Source organism: Lygodium microphyllum, chromosome 12 (assembly GCF_053477565.2).
Source record: "Lygodium microphyllum isolate KBCC chromosome 12, Lygodium_microphyllum_v1.1.10, whole genome shotgun sequence".
NCBI lineage: Eukaryota > Viridiplantae > Streptophyta > Polypodiopsida > Schizaeales > Lygodiaceae > Lygodium > Lygodium microphyllum.
The window spans coordinates 142,731,622-142,739,014 of NC_141146.1; the positions used below are offsets into that span (position 1 = coordinate 142,731,622).

Below are 7,393 nucleotides of genomic sequence, written 5' to 3' on the forward strand. Positions count from 1 at the left end.
CAAGTTTGGACCTTTTCGAGCGATACCTGTGACATCTAGCTTGGAGAAGTTGGTGCTAATCAAGCGGTCAAAGCTTCTTTACTTGTTTGACCAAACGCAGGGTAGAGCAATGTGTGTACTTGTGACATTAGGCGGCCTCACTAAAGTGTCGGATCCGCTTCTCCTAGAGAAAGAGCTAAAGGGGAAGCGCATCATTTTTGAAGAAAAGAAGGAACTTATATTTTTATCGAAAGCTAGCCCCTCCTCTCCACCGATGAAAAGCCAAGGAACAATTGAGAGTTCTTGTTGGCTATCGGCTTTTTGAATCTACCATCACTAACAGCCATCACATGTATTTTTCTTGATGAATATAAGATACTTTACTTTGTCCCTACAAATAAATATTAAATAAATCTGTGGTTCGTATAAGTGTGACGATAATGTGTGGTACGTGAATGGCACATTCGCATATGTTAACATAATTCAACGCATAGTACTGCACTTGCAATTGTGTAAGTGTGACGATAATGTGTGGTACATGAATGACACATCTACATATATCAACATAATTCAACGTGTAGTACTGTACTTGAGATTGTGTATAAGCAATAATGTAACTTGTATCCATACGTATTACTACTTTTGATGCGTTTGTACGTTAAACAAAAATTAAGAGTCATGCGTTTCAAGAAACAAAACAAAACAACTTTACTTAATTATTTGAATTCAGTACACATCGCATGAGATATCATGTATATATAAATAAATATTCCAACTTCCAAGATGTTATGGCTCTGCAACACTCATTACAAACCTTGCATCGTTAATCTAGTAAACTATGGCGAAGTCCCCTTGCTGTGTTGAAGCTGAATGATAAATTTCATGCCTTTATCTGTGATTTAACATGCTTTTCATGGATGGCTGCAAGCTATGTATCATCAAACAACTCGATGAGAAACCCCTCTGTAGTGGTTTGTAGGGCGTCCATGGATGCAGCAGTCCACATTTCTGCTGGTGGGCCATCTCACACTCGTGCCCAAAATCTTCCCATCCCTTTCAGCTCCAAGTCTTGCATGACTTCTCAAACAACTTTATGAAAAGAACTTTTCGGGATGAGAAGCTCGTATTCGCATTGGATTCTCCTTATCTCTCAAAGGGCGACAGTGCCCAGTTTCCATCTCCTCTTCTTCTATGGTGGTCCTCGTGCTCTACAGGGAGCACCTATTGATGCACTAGAAGAGGCTCCACCTTGTGCTTTAGGTGGCCTTGGTGTGATGTCTTCCCGTGGCCAAAACGGGAACATGCTTGCTTGGAGGAAGCAAAGAAATCAAGATGTGAAAATGAGAAGAAGAATGAAATTTTAACCCATTTAAACCCCAAAATCGGGTTAATGCAACTTCATACGCACTGTCCATCGTGTGATCGTAAATCCATAACCTTGTATCGGAATGTGACGAAACCTCACACACGCACTTGTTAGATGGCCAAGAGCCCTTTTTTTTTAAAAAAAAATTACCTACAGACCCCTGGTTTGAAGTCTGGCGTCTGGAGCCACTTTTCGATTTCTGCCCAGTGCTCTGAATGTCAAAGTGAAAAAATTCAACCAAGCGCGGGTAAACGGCGGGAGTAACTATGACTCTCTTAAGGTAGCCAAGTGCGTCGTCATCTAATTAGTGACACGCATGAATGGATTAACAAGATTCCCACTGTCCCTATCTACGATCTAGCGAAACCACAGCCAAGGGAACGGACTTGGAAGAATCAGCGGGGGAAAGAAGATCCTGTTGAGCTTGACTCTAGTCTGACTTTGTGAAATGACTTAAGAGGTGTAGAATAAGTGGGAGCCTTTGGCGCAAGTGAAATACCACTACTTTTAATGTTATTTTACTTAATCCATGAGGTGGAGGCGGGGATCGGCCCCTGCTTCTGGTCTTAAGGCATGCTCATGTGCCGATCCAGGCGGAAGACATTGTCAGGTGGGGAGTTTGGTTGGGACAGCACATCTGTTAAAAGATAACGCAGGTGTCCTAAGATGAGCTCAACGAGAACAGAAATCTCGTGTGGAACAAAAGGGTAAAAGCTCATTTGATTTTGATTTTCAGTACCAATACAAACTGTGAAAGCATGGCCTATCGATCCTTTAGTGTTTCATAATTTGAAGCTAAAGGTGTCAGAAAAGTTACCACAGGGATAACTGGCTTGTGGCAGCCAAGTGTTCATAGCAACGTTGCTTCTTGATCCTTCGATGTCGGCTCTTCATGTCATTGCAAAGCAGAATTCGCCAAGTGTTGGATTATTCACCCACTAATAGGGAATGTGAGCTGGGTTCAGACCGTCGTGAGATAGGTTAGTTTTACCCTATTGATGAGCGGTGCCGCAATAGTAATTCAACTTAGTACGAGAAGGAACCGTTGATTCACATAATTGATCATTGCGCTTGGTTGAAAAGCCAGTGGCGCGAAGCTACCATGTGTAGGATTATGACTGAACGTCTCTAAGTTAGAATCCATGCTAGATGCGGCACTCTCTACCTCCCCGGTTGTTACTCATTAGCATGTGTCGAGAGTCTCCCTCGAGGTGCTAGAAGTGGTCACCTCGAGGACTCTGAATGGAAATTCCAAATGATCGGGGAGATGAATCCTTTGTAGATGACTTAAATATGTGGCCAGGTATTGTAAGTGGCAGAGTAGCCTTGCTGTTACAATCCACTGAGATTCAGCCCGTCGCCGCACTGATTTGTCCCCCTTTCGCTCGGTTCAATGGGGTTTTCTTAGCCTCGGCCCTTCTATGTCATGGCACGCCCCCAAGTCCTCGTGCACACCGTGCACCCAATCTAGCCTAGCTCATGTGGGCAGTTTGATCGCCTTCTCTTCACATTCCCTGCCTTGGCTCACTTGCGTTAGTGTGGTTTTCATTTTTGTCTCGCCTCGTCGGCATCCATAGAATTTCAAGTCCGCCCGCTATGGCATGGATTCTAAGACTCAGATCTTCTATGTGTCGCCTCCACGTGCGTGGGGTTCTCTTCACATGGACATGCGCCCCGCCCGACGTGGATTCTATGACTTAATCTTTTGTACCTCGTTGCCTTTATGTGCGTGAGGTTCTCTTCGTGTGGATGCTCGCCCTCGGTGTCATAAAGGGTACCAGATGGCATTCCAAGCTCGTCCATGGCATGAATTCTATGAATCTTATGTGTGCGGGGTTTAGTGCTCGCGTGGACACGGGTCCTCTATGGTATGAATGGCATGTCGTGGCATGCCCCCCTCTCCCCCATCACCTTGTGGCATGATGTCGGCACGTGTCCTCCATGGCACATATTCTATGACTCGATCTTTTCTACATCATCGCCTATGTGTGCACGGGGTTGTTCTTCACGTGGATGCTTGCCCTTCGTGTTAGAAATGGCACGCGATGGCATTCAATCTTTTGTGCATTGCCTCCATGTGCACGGGGTTTAGGGTTTGCGTTAAGTCGCGTCCTCCGTGGCATGAATGGCATGGCATGGTGCCATGCCTTGCTCTTGAGCTCTCTCATGCCACTTTGTGAGTATACAAGAGCTCTTTGGAATTCCCTTGTGTTCGTGGGAGGGGGTTGTGTGCAGTGGGGCATGTGCCATGTCATTGTGGAGCAGGGTTTCTCAAGAGGGAGGGTGTGCCATGTCGTGGGGGGGGTTGGTTCCATGTTGTGGGAGGGGGTTGTGTGCAGTGGGGCATGGTTCAGTGGAGCACGAGGCATGCCGTGTCGTAGGGGGGGAGGGGCTTGGGTGGAGCAGGGTTTGTTGAGGGGGGGCGGGGGTTGCCGTATCATTGGGGGGGTAGATAGGGTGGAGTGGGGTTTTTTTAGGGATGGTGCGCCGTGTCATGGGGGGGTGAGGTGGGATGGGTTGAGAGGGGTTTTTTGAGGTGGGATGGGGGGGGGGAGGGGATGCACCATGTCGTCGGGGGGTGAGGTGGGGTGGAGGGGGTGTGCCGTGTCATGGGGGGGTGAGGTGGGGTGGGGTGGGTTGAGCGGGGCTTTTTGAGGTCCGGTGGGGTGGTGTGGATGAAGCGGGGTTTTTTGAGGTGCGGTGGGGTGGTGTGGATGGAGCGAGGTTTTTTAAGGGGGATTGCCATGTCATTGGGGAGGGGGAAGGGGGGGAGGGAGGGACGCTTGGGTGGAGTGGGGTTTTTTGGAGGGGGAGGGGGGATTGTGCAATGTCGTGAGGGGGCAAGGGGTTGGGTGGAGAGGGTTTTTTTAGGGGGGATGCATTGTGTCATGGGGAGTGAGGTGGGGTGGGGGTGTGGCGTGTCATGGGGTGGGTTGAGCGGGGCTTTTCGAGGTACGGTAGGGTGGTGTGGATGGAGCGGGGTTTTTTTGAGGGGGTTGGGGGGGAGTGTGCCATGTTGTGGGGGGAGGGGGAGGGTGACAGGGTGGGTTGAGTGGGGTTTTCTGAGGTGTAGTGGGATGGCGTGGAAGGTGCAAGGTTTTTTTGAGGGGGATTGCCATGTCGTGGGGGAGGAACTTGGGTGGAGTGGGGTTTTTTGAGGGGGATTGCCATGTTGTCGGGGGGGGCGCGAGATTGTGCCATGTCGTGGTGAGACGAGGGGTTGGGTGGGAGGGGGTGTGCATGTCGTGGGGGGGTTGGGTGGAGTGGGGTTTTTCATGGTGAGGTGGGAGGGGGTGTGCATGTCGTGGGGGGTTGAGGTGGGGTGGGTTGAGAGGGGTTTTTTGAGGTGCGGTGGGGTGGCATGGATGGAGCGGTGCTTTTTTAGGGGGACTTCCATGTCATGGGGGGTGAGGTGAGGTGAGGTGAGGAGGGGTGGGGTGGGGTGGGGTGGGGTGGGGTGGGGTGGGGTGGGGTGGGGTGAGGTGGGTTGTGCCATGTCGTTGGGGGGGGGGGGGGGTGGGGGAGGGGGGGAGGGAGGGGTTGGGTGGAGCGATGTTTTCTTGGGGGGGAAGGTGTGCCGTGTCGTGGGGGGATGAGGTGAGGTGAGGTGGGGTGGGGTGGGGTGGGGTGGGGTGGGGTGGGGTGGGGTGGGGCCAAGAAAGTGGCTCCAGATACGAGACTTCAAACCAGGGGTCTGCACGTACTTTTTTTTCCAAAAAAAAATTGGACTCTTGGCCACCTAACAAGTTCACGTGTGAAGTTTCGTCGCATTCCGATATAGTTTAGTATTTTAAAAATTATCCCACACCAAAATTATGGATGGATTGATAATTATGAAATCAACATCGTGACTACTGGCCCTTAGAAACTTCGCACCACATAGACTATACAAAGGCATTAGGAGTAAAGTCTACAACAAGAAATGGCAAATTTTTGCATGTTATTCCTATTGAAATTGACAGTGCTAACAAAAACTGTAAGTAAGAATTGAAAATACAGTGAAGATGCATAGTCAAAGTTGAGAGCGAAGGACAAGTGTAAAATTTTAATTCATATTTTAAGGGCGTATACAATAGTTTTGCACTGGGACATAGTCATATGTCCAATGCACAAGGATAACACTATGCCAAAAAAGATAACATTGCAAACTGTGTTCATTCCATTGGAACAAATGCATCCTTCACTGCTAGAAGATTTCTTACAAGTTGGAAGTCCTTGGGAGTTACAGTGATGCGCTTCGCATGTATTGCACAACGTTGAGCATCAGTCATCAAGTCAACTAAAAAGGCCTTTGCAGCACACTGTAGAGCATGAAGACATTCTTTTGTGAAGCGATCAGGTCTATCATGACCTTGTGCCAAAAACCACCTCCTGCTTTCTATGTGATAGAGGTCTTGCACAATCTCCCGAACAAGTCTCGAGAAGCTCACCTTTGGAATGATGATATCAAAAGAGCGTTGATAGCTTCTAATTTCTCTCAAGGCCACTGTACCTAGCTTCCACTTGTGTTTCTTGTGGGGATGCTGAGGAGGACCCTTATGAGGGCGACTTGAGGAAGGTGGATTAGGTTGAGAAGGGGGTGCATCTGAGCTAGTAGATGCTCCAAGGTGTTGAACACAATATGGAGCTGTGAGCGGAAGCTTATTTGCAACTACCTTAGACCTAGCCTTCTTTCCTGCACAAGAGATGTGAGAACTCAATGAATAAGATAGAAAGTGAAACCCTCTTTTATATAACCCTAAACTGTGAGACTCATTCACATAGATGCACACTCTCTCTTTCTCTCTTAAACTATGAATTGCATTCACACTGACTCACATTGTTCATCTTACTATCTTAGCTCTTTTCGAACCCATTTGCTGCCTTGTCAAAGCCTTGTTTCTAGCCACTTGGCATGGTTTTCTTTGGCACTTGAGGCTTCATAACGAACTCGTTTAGTGACACGACATGATTCCATCATGTCTGCAGCCGATTCATGAGCACTTTCATTTGCTCTCTTTTGCATGAGTTTAGTTTCATCTGCTACTATAATCCTATACCACCAAGATAGCAATTGGATCATTGGATTGCTACCATTCACCCCTCCACCATGATTAGTTTTTCTTTGGTATGCACCACGCGCTATCCAATGTGAAATTTCCATCCCTTGTGTGGATCAAATTCTGATGCTTCTCTTTTTTGCAAAGTATGGCCCATGTGTCTCAAGGATATGCTACAAAAACACATATCACACATCAGTAAAACTATGCTCAATAGTAATACAATTTATACAATTTTAAAATATTAACTTAGTACACACCATGTAATGTGTGATAGAGCTTTTGCCCCATGCTTCCACCATGTTTTCGTAGAAGCTATGCACAGCATTGATAAATTCTTGCTTATCTTCATTGTTAAACACCATCTTGCAAAGTAAGGGAGACAATTTGTTAAGACTTATCCAAACCTTAGCTTTGGCTAATCTTGTTTTTCCTCCATTACTTCAATCAGGAACTGCAAAATGTAACTTTTTCCACCCATCGTAGTCCTGCGGCCTACGATTAGGAACTGCAACATGTAACTTTTTCCACCCATCGTAGTCCTGCGGCCTACGATCAGGAACTGCAAAATGTACCTTTTTCCACCCATCGTAGTCCTACGATGATGCCAGGAGGCATATTTCACGGTGGATTCCGTGAGGTTTTACGGTGGATTCCGTAAACTTTGTTGATCGGGGCTTATACACAAAGTGGATTCTTTGTGCGAGAAGTTGATGGGGATGCCTATCCTTTTCGGGCGTTTCATTAATTTAGTGTGTACATGGGTGATTCCATAGCGGGTGATTCCGCAAAATACATATTAAATTAATAATTTTTTATGAGTTTAGAGTGCGCACTCATAATAAATTAAGATTAGGATTGATTTCTAACCAGTTGATTTATTTATGTAGCTGAAGACTGCTAGCTATTCACTTTTGTCGGTTTAATTGTATTATTTTACTAACGATTGTGAATGCTTCAGCTGATGTGTAGAGATAGCACTAGTGGTGGAGGAAAGCATTGGAGGATA

General features: G+C 46.9%; 1 pseudogene; it reads left to right on the top strand.

Moving 5' to 3' along the window:
• Positions 1–1,735: 1,735 nt before the first annotated feature.
• On the top strand, positions 1,736–2,717 carry LOC148028374 (25S ribosomal RNA; annotated as a pseudogene; the record flags this gene model as incomplete).
• Between the last annotated feature and the right edge of the window lie 4,676 nt (positions 2,718–7,393).